Here is a 12781-nt window from a genome sequence, read left to right as displayed (position 1 = left end):
ATTCGGGGATGGCACAACCTGCCTTTGTACTAATACACAGATTTTCCCTGGAGGCTTCACCAATATTTTTCAAGGCAATATGGTTCTACTGTTACTAAGCTAAAAGATTTGTGAGATCCAAGTAAAATTAAGGGAAACCTTGGCTTTCTGGAGAACTTGATTACTCCTGTGGTTAGGCTATAATGCACTAGGTACATAAGGAAAAAAAATCACAGCTTTGATTTTACAAAAATAATAACAGAGAAGAGGTACATGGAAAAGACGAGGGAAATCATACTGTTTATGACAGTAAATTATATTTAGATAAGCTTTGTGTAAATCTCACTGTGCTATAGAAGAAGATTAAATTTATTTTTGTGGATGCATAAATAGAATGACTGATCTTTGATTTTAATGCTGTGAACAAATTACTGATCAGCAATATTTTTGCATAATATGTGCAGTAAAATGCTGCTTTCTATTTGCATTTTAACTGCACTGTGAAAAAAATCAGGTTTACAGTGTATATTTCTAACATGCAGCAGTATGATGTTAAAGACGGTCTGGGTTTTCTGGCAGAGGATTTCAGCTACACTGCAAGTAGTTGCTGCTGTTATTATTTTTAATTCGGAAGACTTGTGATGAGTGTCCCTGGTTTGGGCTAGCAAATGTGTTTGATTGCCTGCTCGCTGCTTCACACCTCAGAGTACTGAGGAGCAGTAGTCCAGCATTTGCCAGCTCAGCAAACACCTGACATCAAATTCACGGCGTAAGACTGATTTGCATCACTGGAGGTATCTTTTTTTCAAAATGTTTTGTGTATATATCATTATGCCTGTTTGGAGGAGGATGGGATGCAACTGTAGCATCTCTCTCTGTGCATATGCTCCGGGAGCTCTATCATTGTGGAATCGGCGTGCCTCGGAGGGGTTTATGAATTTATCTTCATCAGATTCTTGTGAGGGAGGGAGGGGAAATGATGCAGATTATACAGCTGGGGAGCTATGGCACAAAGATGCTGTATTCTCAAACATTTAGGCACGTGCTTAACTGACAAGTGCAAATCCAGTTCGTTCTGCAATCTGAGGATTCCTGGGAAGCCAGCCAGACTTTTCACAAGAGCACACTTCGGCATTGCCACAGCCCATCAAGAACTGAGTGGCTGCCACGGGTGGGCAGAGTCACAAGAGTAGATCCTGATATCCCAAGACTTTGTGCTGTATTTTAACAGTAAGAACTCTTTTCTGCGTAGCTGGGGCCACCCTATCCCTTCTCCCTGTTGGGTCACGGAGAGAGGGCTGGTGCCAGGAGGAGCGGTGGCCCCTCAGCAACCAAGCAACCTGCTGGCTCTTGCGGGCCGGCGCTGCTGCTTCCCCAGCCGCTGGGCCCCGGTCCCTTGGCCCTGCGTGCCGGCACGGGGATGTTACAGCCCGAACTTCACTAAATGCGTCTAAACCCCGGCCAGTCGGCTCCCTGGAAATACTGCTTGGACTCGGTAGCCCCCGCGCTCGCGGCTTCCCAGCAGCGCGAGCAAACGGGACCCCCCTCCCCGGGTGACTGGCTTAGCTGAAACGGCCCCCGAGAAGAGCTCGGTGCTCACGGCTGCGAGGGCAGCGACTGAGGCGCGGAGCATCTCCCCCAGCCCCAGGGCGTGGCCACTCCGGGCGGCCCGTGGAGGCGGGCGAGGCGGGGAGCGGGGCCGGGCGCGAACACACCTCGTGCCGCCGGGCCGGGCTCCGGCCCCGCCGCCGCCCCCAGGGGGCGCTGCCGCGGGCTCCGCCGCTCCGGCACCGCCGGGGCCGGGGCGGCTCCGAGCGGGGGGAGCGCCCCCCCCCCCCCCAACCCCCCCCCACTCCCGCCCGCCTCCTCCCTTCGTCCCCTCCCCTTGGCGGCGGCGGTGGAGCCGCCGGGCTCCCTCGCTGCTCTTCACATGGGGCTCGCCCTGCCGGAGGGACAGCGCTCCTGCCCTCCCGCCAGCCGCTGAGAGGGACGCGGCGCGGGCGAAGGGGGCTAGTCGCCGCCGCCAGGCAGGTAGGCAGGGAGGGAGGCAGGGAGGGGCGGGCGGACGCCGCACCTGAGGGGAAGTTGAGGAGCGGGCGGCGGCGGGACGGGCGCGCGGGGCTGCGCCGTTGGTGTCGGTTAGGGCGTGAGGCTTCCCTCGGGCGCTGCGGCCGTTGGTGAGGGGCGCGGAGCGGAGCGGGGCGCACGTGGAGCGGGCACCTCGCAGCCCGCCCGCCCTCGGCGCCGCCGCTCCGCCCGGGTCTCCCCGCCGCGGGGTCGGCGCGGCCGTGGGCACCGCGGTGGGGAGGGAGCCGGTCCCCTCCGCTGCGCCCTGGACCCATCGCGGGTGGCTTCTCTTCCCGCCAGCGGCCGCGGGGAGCGGCGCAACTTGAGGGAGGCCCCCGGGCGGGGACGCCGGTCTTCCCCGCTCACCCAGAGATGATGCAGTTTACCGAAACGGCCGGCGATCTTCCCCCCCCCCCCCGGGACATCTTTCCTTTTAGCTGCCGTACAAAGGTCGCAGCCGGAGAACGGGTCCGTTGTTTGTGATATTATGTCAGTTTAGGCTTTGGTATTTGGTTTTGGTTTTGTTTAGTTTAGTTTTGTTTTTTGTTGGTTTTTTTTTTTCTTCTCCTGTATACTACCAAAGGCAGAGTCTATAAGATTAATTTCTGTAGTTGATAGATTAAAGGCAGGACAAATTCCTTATGCCATCAAGGCGAGAGTTACGGGCTTGCCAGGTTCATATAATCTGATGTTCTCGTAGCTCAAAATAGGCCTTTTCATTAAAAGGGAGAAAACCGGATCCAGTTCTTGCAGCTTTGGATTGATTAGAGCTCCCTCATGGAAATCAGCGGGGAGTTTTGCCTGATTAAGACCTGTAAAATCGTCTTGAGGTTTTGTTACACAACTGGCTGTAGATGTGCAGTACGGGCTTAGTTAGATAACTTTGCATCTGGGTCTTGTTTTCACCGGTCCAGCTGAAGTACTTTCAAGTCAATTTAATTTTCGTGCTCCACTTTAAGGAGTCAGCTCTCTCCACCTGACATGTCCAAGGAAGCAGGAGGACTGTTTTACCTGCCTTAAAGTAGAGTAAACCTGGTTACTCAGAGCACTGTTTTACCTGCCTGAAAGAAGAGTAAACTCTGGGTAAACAGAGAAATGGGTGACACCCGTTGGAGGGAGTGATTGAAATTTAGAAATGCTCCGTGTATTTTGATGGCAGTGTCAGTTAAAGTCATCTGTTTTCATCCTGAACGTGTTTTGTTCCTTACTGCTTGTGGTGGGGTTGCTCCTCAGGAGCCCTAGTCAAGAACTAGGGACCCAGCTGTAATAGAAAATGTACATGCATGCATGTAATCATAGTCTCTTCACTAAAGAGCATGCTTTCTGGTGTGATTATGCAGAAATGTTATGGAAAACAGAGCACCGGTCCCAGAAAAGCTTGCAGGTTGCAATTTCCACACGTGGGAGCTGACTGTTCAGTTATTGCTGTTCTGTATTTTTTCTGTGTTCCTAAAATACCTGACAGTAAGCAGATTATGGATTCTAGTCAGTTGTTTGCAGAACTTTTCTCGTTGTTGCAACTGCAAAGGTTGCTGTCAAGTTGCTTTTTTTAAGGTGTGAAAGTAAGTAAAATAAAATGGAAATCTTTCACTTCAAAGAGCAGCGATATAGGACCAGACTTGGAGAGTAGAACAATCTTTGTGCTGTAACTACTTTCACATGAGAAAACTCCTTTGGGATGCCATTTTTCAAGTTTGTTCTTGGGTCCTTGGAATTTCAGGTGGCAAAAGTCTAACTGATCTAGCTCTTTGAGAAAAAGGCACTGTGTTGTGGTCCGTTGAGTTCGAATGCACATTACCGGAAAGTTTCAAATAGCCTTAAAATAATCCTTCGTGGGGCAGGTGTATTTGCTGTGTTTGGGGCAATTGGATTTTGTTATAAAAGAACAGGCAGCATTTCCAAAGTAGAGCATACTCTGTTAGTTTTGGTACTTCAGTACTGGTGTTCCCAAACTGAGACCCTGATCCAGTATGAATGCATGCATATAAATACAGTGTCTGTAGACAGATGTGTTGGTATCGTTAACTTCATGGCCACACTGGAGGCTTGGAAACCTAATATCCTTAGGGATAAGTCTATGGAAAAACTCAGGCATGTACTGAACAGCTCTCCTGGGCTAGGACTATAGAAAACATTGTGTGTCACTGAAGTTAAAAGTGTTCAGGAAAGCTGTTAATAACATTCAAAAAGAGATTCTTAATATGTTCATGGAGAGCATTATCAGTTTGTGCAGCTCAGTAGCCAGCGTGTAGCTGGGCTATCATGCCTAACTGTCCATCTCCTAATCTTTGAGGAGAGATTTTTCTAAACTTGGGTGCCTAAACACATCCTAGTTTAAAATACTAAAGTGAGGTGAATTATGGTGAACTAATTCTACTTATAAGATTGGACGTTTGTACCTTGGACAGAGAAACTATCTTCTTAGCAGCATGCCAAAGCTTGGAGCTCTCCATACTCAGGAAAGCTAATGGAGTACGCCTTGTGGTGTTATGTGTTCAGTGCTGTTTGACAGGAGACACTTAAATGGCAGCTATCACTGATATATCACAATTGCTGATTTGTCTTCATAGGACTGGGATAGGAGAGTACCATGGATGCAGAGAGACTAAGTGCCTTGCCGAGTCACTCGGGAAGTCTGAAAGAGCAAGAAGCTGAAGCCAGATGGAAAAAGGTCTAGACTGGCAATCCTACCTGGATTGTCTGCCTTGTTTGCTATAGATTGTTTGAATTATGCTATAAAATAAAGATATTTCTAGGTATTGCATCCAATGGTTGGCTGACAGTGTTCCAAGTTTAAAAAGTGTTTTTATATTATGTGGCTTTCTATGTCTTTGCATGCACATGATATTTGGTAGACGTTGGTATTTTATTATGCTGTCATAGCTTCCCTTTTCCTAGGTTTGATGTTTTAATGTTTTAAAATCATCTGGTAGACTCCATGCGGAAACAACACTCTGTTAATGGATTGTTAGAGTGGGGAATTTGAATGTGAGATAGCCAGTGGTCAGCATTACGGTTCCCAATGCAACCATTATTCAGCAACACTTCAGATACATACCCAAACTAAAATTTAATATCATTTGCTGTAATGTACTTCATTGAAGAGGTGATTTTATGCAAGCAGGAAGATCGAACTTGAGGATGAAACACACATGCCTACAAAGAGCTATGCTGAAGTTGCTGTGAAAATGGTAACTTTAGGGTTTAAGCATTTGTGACTCAAAGTTTAAGTCCATTTTTGCTCTTAAAAACTGCAACATGCAATTTCAAAGAGTGGCTAAATAGTTTTAGTTTTTTACAACATGCTTGACAGCAAAACCTGAGTCACAAGACGTGCTGCTCTGAGGAGCTCTGCTTTTGTTTGCACTTGGAACTGAAGTGTCTTTTGCTGGTTCAGTTGCCTGCGCCGCTGTCGTTAGCTGTTGGCAGCGAGACATTTATTCTGTGTAAAGTCAGGTTTGAGTAGCTGAAGACCCTCATGTTGTCTCCCACTAATCAGCCAACTGTCGTTTCTGTGTTTACTGCAAATTATCGAAAAGAAGTTGTGTTAATTTGCTTCTGCTTGCCCTTTTATGCTGCAAATGCTACACAGCTGTGAAGTTGCTTTTTAGCTCTGGTTTAGGAAATATGCTTCTTTAAGGGGGTGTGCATGTCCTTAAACAGCCCTGATTCTCAAAGAAAGGTAAGTTTGAAAGTGGCATCTGTGCCCTAGAAAAAGCTGCACAGAGATAAGGGGAGCTCCGTGCATGCTTAAAAACTAACACATCCCCAAGTGTTTTGGTGAATAAGCTTGAGTGCTTTGCTGAATCATAGCTGTGAGCGTGCAGAAATACTATACCTACAGAGTCTGCTACGGCTGAGCACAGTGCTTGTATCTCGGTGCAGGTGTTTGGAGACTGTCCGAACTGCAAAAAGGAATGAGGAGAGGTATCATACATGCTGTCACGACAAGAATGGAAATGTAACGTTACCAGTAGCTTAATTCAGGCTTTGCTGGGATATTTTACCAGGACTTCGCCCTTTCTGTCCGATACTCAAATATCGGGTGAAAACCAGCGCAGTAAAGGGCCCGATTCCCATTGATTTCCTTAAGAAAATGACTACACGAAGCGTGCGTCCAAGTAAACTGCCATGGGAGTTGCACCCAGGGCCTGCAGACACCACGGCATTTGCCTGATGCCAACATTTCCGTGGCAACCCGTGGGACTGACTGGCTAAGCGGAACGAACGCTGAAGATGGCAGCCCGCGGGGAACCGCAGTCCCGGTACCGACCCCCCTGCCGGCCTTTCCATTCGATTGACCTACCGGAGAGCTCCGGGGGCGGGAGCGGGGCCCGGAGCCGCCCGGGGAGGTTCCAGCCGGGCGCGCTGGCGGCGTCGTGTCCCCCGCCCCCCCGCCCACCCCCTTTCCCGCCGGGCGGGGCCGCCAGGGGGCGCCCGAGGACCGGCGGAGCGCGGCGGCGGGGATGCCGGGCGGGGGCGCGCCGGCTCCCCACGCTCCGCCCCGGGGGATCCCGGCGGGTTGGCGGAGCCGGGACATTAATCTTGATTTACCCGATCCGTTCCACGGGTAAACTATAGCACCCGCCCGCGCGCTCTCCTGGTCACCGGGAGGGGCTGCGTTCGGTTGGTGTCGGGGTTTAACCCCAGCCGGCAGCCGCTCGCTCCTCCCCCCTCCTCGTGGAAACGGGAGGAGAGAATCGGCAAAAAAGTAAAACTGTGGGTTAAGAACAGTTAATAATTTAAAAAAATAATAACAAAAAATAATAATTATCATGAAAAGAAATATAAAAAAGAGAGAAATAAAACCAAAAGAAGACAAGTGATGCACAGTGCAATTGCTCAGCACCCACTGACCGATGCCCGAGCAGCGATCCACCCCTCCCAGCCAACTCCCCCCAGTTTATATGACGTTCTATGGAACAGAATATCCCTTTGGCTAGTTTGGGTCCACTGTCCTGGCTATGCTCCCTCTCAGCTTCTTGTGCACCTGCTTGCTGGCAGAGCATGGGAAACTGAAAATCTTTAACTTAGGATAAGTGCTACTTAGCAACAACTAAAACATCAGTGTATTACCAAATTATTCCTACACAGCACTGTACCAGCTACTAGGAAGAAAATTAACTCTATCCCAACCAGGACAGTTGGTTTTAGCTCACTGACAATAGCGGGGTAAACTCAACTGACATAAGGCCACTCAAAGCACAGTGTAGGTGGTGCACCTGGGGGTGTGACACAGTCAGTGATACACTTTGAAGTTGTGTTCAGATGAATTTTGCTGCACATCCCAGTGTAAAGCAGCCTGATGTTACAGGGCCCTGGGAGGAGGGTGTCCAAGCACCCTGTCTGCTGCCTGTGGAGAGTGGACCCTCTGCATCGGTGGGCACACTGCTGGAAGGGGGATGTGGGGCAAGGAAAATGCTGCTTTGGCAGAAGTCCTTCAACAGCAAAGTCCTTTCACTGTGGGCCTGGTTACGTACAGGAGCTTGTCTGGCCGGGGGGAATTTCCTAACTTAGCTCATTGACTCACCACCACCGACATCTTCTTACCACTAACCTCTGCTACTTTTCCAGACCAGGCCCTCCAAAGCTGGAAATGAAATGGCTGCTAGCTTCTTTGGTAGACTGACTGAAGGGAGTGCAAGAAGCACCTCAGGATGGAGTGCTAAGAGGATCACTAGCCAGACCAGCCTTTTGTGGCTAGAGCAGTGATTCCTGGCTATAGCTACTCATGTGATTTTGATTCCTCATTTATTTTCAACATGTATGATTGACACAGGGGGAGTACCTACAGCATTTAATTTGCTAATGAGGTCATTCATGGATCAGCAAAGTCTCTAAGTGGCTGTTACGGAGGGTTGGGGTAGTGTGGAATAAAATTCCCTATAGTCTAACAGCAGACAAATGGAAAGCAGATGTGCTCTAAGGAAGTAAAGTTTTCTTAGTGGAAATGATTGTGAGCTGTGGAACTGCTCTGGCATGACACCTCTGCAGTTGATCCATGCTTTCCTAATCTACTGCCTACTGCAGTTTTCTCCAGTGAATTATTTGCTGTGAATTGGTCATTAAATGTTATGAGGATTGTCAGTCCACAGGCAGCAAGACAGACATTCACTGTATATCTGGAGAGGGCATAACACCCTTCTCACAGGTGGCAAAAGCCAGTCATTTGGCTTTGGGGTGCAGCTTGGACATGGGTGGTATTTGGAATTAATTTCTCACTCTTTTTTGATTGTTTACTTATGGGAGTTTCTCTTCTTGCATTATGTTGTCTAGAGCTTTCAGGTAAGATTGTTGTCTTTAGTAATGCTTGTTAGTGTGGCTCAGCGTAACGTGAAGGACTAGGCTTGTTAATGTTAGTTGCTACGTAGAAGGATTCTGTCAATAAGCAACAGAATGTTCTGCTACATGCAGAATTGGCTTGTTGAATTAAAAAAATACCTTGTAAAATATCTGCAGTAAGAGAATATCTGTATAGTTATGTGAGGGCTGTAAGTGACTGGCACTTTGTCAATGCCAGTAAATCCTTGGAAATGTGGACAAATGAATAACCCACAGCTAAGTATTGTAGACAGCTGTTTCTTATCTGGTTTTATGCTAATTGCTGCTGCTGTTACCATTGCATTTGCGAGTTGATGGAGTTGCACATCATTTGTGTACTCTTGGTGCAAATGTTGCCTTGGTACATCATGTGTTGGTAACAGATAAAAGCAGATGCTTTTACTTGGATGTTAATTTATGGTGAAAGATTTATGGGATCATTAATGCTCGCTGAGAAAGATTGAAAATGACCTGGAGATCTTGCCAGACATTTGGCCAGAAAGACTCATCTTTGCATAGTGATCAAAGAAATGAGGAAGAAAAAACAAATGCTATGAAATTATTTTTATGGAATTAGCGTATGGATGAAAGAGAGGAGAAGAGTAAGGGAAGGGGAAATAGAAAATTGGACTAGCCTGTCTGTCAGGGTGGTTTAAGTAGGGCCCAGTTCCCTGTGAGGGATTGCAAGCAGCTTGTAAACTGCTTGGGTATGTTCTTTTTGAACTTGAAGAAAGGTTTTCAGTCTTAAGCTTGTGTTAACAGTTTGGGATGAGACTCAGCTTCACTTGTGTGGAAGAAATGGAAAAAGGTTTGCTGTGATACAGTTTGGTTTTTGGTTATTTTGCAGATATACAAAATAAAATGTCAGCCTTTATGTTGAGACTGACAGTACACACTGGAGTTGGCCACAAGACAAGAAAAGAAAGAGCAAGCAGAAACATTTAAGGCTCATGTCATTTTCTCTGAATTTAGGAAAAGTCCTTTTGTCACTTCATCTAGATTAGCTGCTGCTTGACTAACTTTAATTTTCATTTTGCTTCTCTTTGTGACATAGGCAACCGTGCTAACTTTGATAGAGATTCCAAATAAATATTTCTGTCAGTTTTGATTTGATATCTTAACAGCTCAAGTGCAACTTATAGGAAAAAGGACAGTATCAGTCCTTCCTTCTCATATCCATCAAAATCTTATCTTCCAGAAGAAAGAATTATGCCATAGCACTACAGAGTAGTCAGAATGGGTGAAGCTGGTAAACTGTATTTGAAAGTCACTTTTTCTTCACAAACTCAGGTACTTCGTATCTCTCTTTATTGAAGGGCTAGGAGAGGAAGCAAAGTAAATGTTTGTTATCTGCATGTTCTAACTGCAGTTTGAAATGTCAGATGCAGCTTATAATTAGAAATGAGACTAAAACCTCATCTCTCTGACCATGGACTTGTAACGAATGGCTGATTTAGAACAAAGTATACACAAAAAGGAATGAAAAATGTTTAAACAAATATTTTTATGAGATTATCCCTTAGTACTGAATTAAATATTTTCTCACTTCTATAATTATTATAAGTGCCAAGAATGATATGAAAGTGACTGATTATACAAGAAAATATTTTTTTGGGTGGAATTTTATTAGTCTTGTTTATAGGTGGACTACGTTCAGCTATGGACCCAAGGAAGAGATACCGCAAGAGAGAGATGAATAAGCTGATGTAATGCTTCCCCATCAACTCAAAACAGTTTCAAAGATAAGAATAACTGCAACATGGAATAAAATTGATTGCAAAGATAATTTTGTGGAGTGGTCATCTCTAGGTGATTAATTCTTAAATGTCTTCCATGGACTGGTAAGGGAGATGATATTCCTTCTTTTGCACACAAAGATTAAAAAGTCCACTTCATAGGGACTTATGAACAAAGACTTTCATATTTCATCAGTGCATTCATAACAGTAGAATTTGAAGAATTATTCAGTGTCCTTGGTCAGCAGCATAGTTCCTGTTAGACAAAGATCCTGTTAACCACCCCCACGTGGGAAAACTAAGGCAGTTAGATGGAATGCGCTCTCTCGGTCCCTTTGTTCACTCTTTACTGTGGATGAAGAAACTACGAAAGCAAGATATATGTAAGTTTAAACCAGTTATTTATTGACTGAGATGTGTGGTAGATAACTAGGATTAGTGAGCAACCAGGCGAAGCATTGACATACCACTTCCCAGGTAAGACACCTGGTTCACAGAATCACAGAATGGCTGAGGTTGGCAGGGACCTCTGGAGGTCATTTTGTCCAGCCCCCTACGCAAGCAAGGCTACCTAGAGCCAGTTTCCCAGGTCTGTGTCCAGACAGCTTTTGAATTTCTCCAAGGAGGGAGACTCCACAACTTCCCAGGGCAACCTGTGCCAGTGCTCAGTCACACTACAGTGAAAAAGTGTTTCCTGATGTTCAGAGGGAACCTCCTGTGTTTCAGCTGGTGGCCATCGCTTCTGGTCCTGTCACTGGGCACCACTGGAAAGAGCCTGGCTCTGTCTTCTTTGCACCCTCCCTTCAGGTATTTATATATATTGATATGATACCCCCTGAGCCTTCTCTTCTCCCGGCTGAACAGTCCCATCTCTCTCAGTCTTTCCTCATATGTGAGGTGCTCCAGTCCCTTCATCGTCCTTGTGCCCCTTGGCTGGATTGTTTCCAGTGTGTCCATGTTGTTCTTGTACTGAGGAGCCCAGAACTGGACACAGTATTCCAGGTGTGGCCTCACCCATCTTGGCACTGTTGCTGGCTTGGCAGTCATCAGTATTGGGGAAGGTTGGCTTCCATTGCTTCTGATTCTTATGGACTGATTCTTATGTGTTGCCAAGTTGCTATATTCTGACTCTGTTTTTTTTTCCATTATAGGTTTTTATAGCTTTTCATGGTTTTTTTTTTGTTTGTTTGTTTTTTCTTGAGTCCTTGAACTGTTAACAACCTGCGTTTCAAAGATCTTATGTCTAGCTGCAAATTTACCGTTCTTATCTATCATGACTCTAGTCTAAGTATTGTCACACAGATTTCTTGCAAGCTGGCAGTTTCCTTAGAAGTTTCGTCTAAGGTTACACAGTTCTGCTGCGTCAACTAGGCCTTGGATCACAGACAGCTGAACCCCTAGGAGGAGGTTTCACACAAAGCTGAGGTGTGAAATCAGTATGAGCTATGCTGTGCTGATTCCCTTCAGAGGACACACAGTGAATAGTAGCTGCAAGGTTATTTGAACTACTTTCAAAATAACTGGATGCCTGCAGGAGAAGCCTTGTAACTTAAGCTTTCTCTGTGCTGGACTTTTACCCATCAGTGTGTTACTGTCTTTATTTCTGACACTAATGTGATTTATAATTGGCTCTTTGCCTGGTCTTAGTCAGTGACAAGTGGTGCTGATATGAATTGACTATGGTAAGGAACACCTAATTTGTGCCAGGGGAGGTTTAGATTTAATATTAGGAAAAAAATCTTCACCAAAAGGGTTGTCAAGCATTGGAAACAGGCTGCCCATGGTAGTGGTTGAGTCACCATCCCTGGAGGTATTTAAAAGACATGTAGATGTGGCACTTAGGGACATGGTTTAGTGGTGGACTTGGCAGTCTTAGGTTTACGGTTGGACTTGATGATCTTAAAAGTCTTTTCCAACCTAATTGATTCTATGATTCTAAAAAAAGATAGCACAAAAGCCATCAAAAGAAATAGAGGAAGGTGCAGCTCAAGATGTTGCCAAGAGTTGTAAAAGAGCGATTGACTGAGGGTGAGAGTAAGTACACTGGCCTCCTATGTTGTATGCAATTTGATAGTTAGGAAAGGGTGCTACAGTGGGTAAAACTGGAGAGAAGGAAAAGTAAGAACAGGTTTTATGAAGAGAGGAAAAGATAGTTTTAGTATTTCCCAAGGGGTATAAGGATCAAAAATTACAAGTGGGTTTTAATGAAAAAACAGCTGGTAAAGTTCTGACCTTTGTGAAATGCAAAGCAAAACGTACGTTGCCTTTGCTGGTGCTAGAATTATTCTCATTTTGAATGTCAGAAAAGAAAGAGAATATCAGTAAAGAAATGAAATTTTTTGTTGTAAGTTTACAGACTTGCAATATTTGTTATCTTTAATGGAAAATCAGGTCAAACACTGGGAAAAAAATTCTCACTGGAACAGTAGTGTAACTGAAAAAAATTTCTGAAGTGAGATTTCAATCATCTGGAAGTTTTAAGAATAACGATTGTCTACCATGAGGTTTTGCAATACAGTTAATTCAGTTTTGGGGGCAATTGATATTTCAGCCACACCTTTTGTGATTTTATAGAATTTTCCAGAAAGTAGACTGTCAAACATGTTTGATCCTTTCTACACAGGAGGCAAAGCTTTAAAGCTTTCCTAAATTGTTGATCTCTATGCAGCACATCAAGG

General features: G+C 45.6%; 1 protein-coding gene across 4 annotated transcripts in view; it reads left to right on the top strand.

Annotated features, from left to right (window-relative positions):
- The first annotated feature begins 1858 nt into the window (after nt 1-1858).
- Nucleotides 1859-12781, top strand: part of CPNE4 (copine 4) — a 243293-nt gene continuing 232370 nt past the window's right edge. Inside the window, exon 1 of one of the 4 annotated variants that reach the window (XM_074840046.1) lies at nt 1859-2010. The gene's annotated coding sequence lies outside the window, so the exon portion shown is untranslated. The remainder of the gene's footprint in view (nt 2011-12781) is intronic. The other 3 variants (XM_074840048.1, XM_074840047.1, XM_074840050.1) reach the window with 3 other exon arrangements.

Source organism: Strix aluco, chromosome 1, assembly GCF_031877795.1.
Source record: "Strix aluco isolate bStrAlu1 chromosome 1, bStrAlu1.hap1, whole genome shotgun sequence".
Lineage (NCBI taxonomy): Eukaryota > Metazoa > Chordata > Aves > Strigiformes > Strigidae > Strix > Strix aluco.
This window is presented reverse-complemented; position numbering and strand designations above follow the sequence as displayed.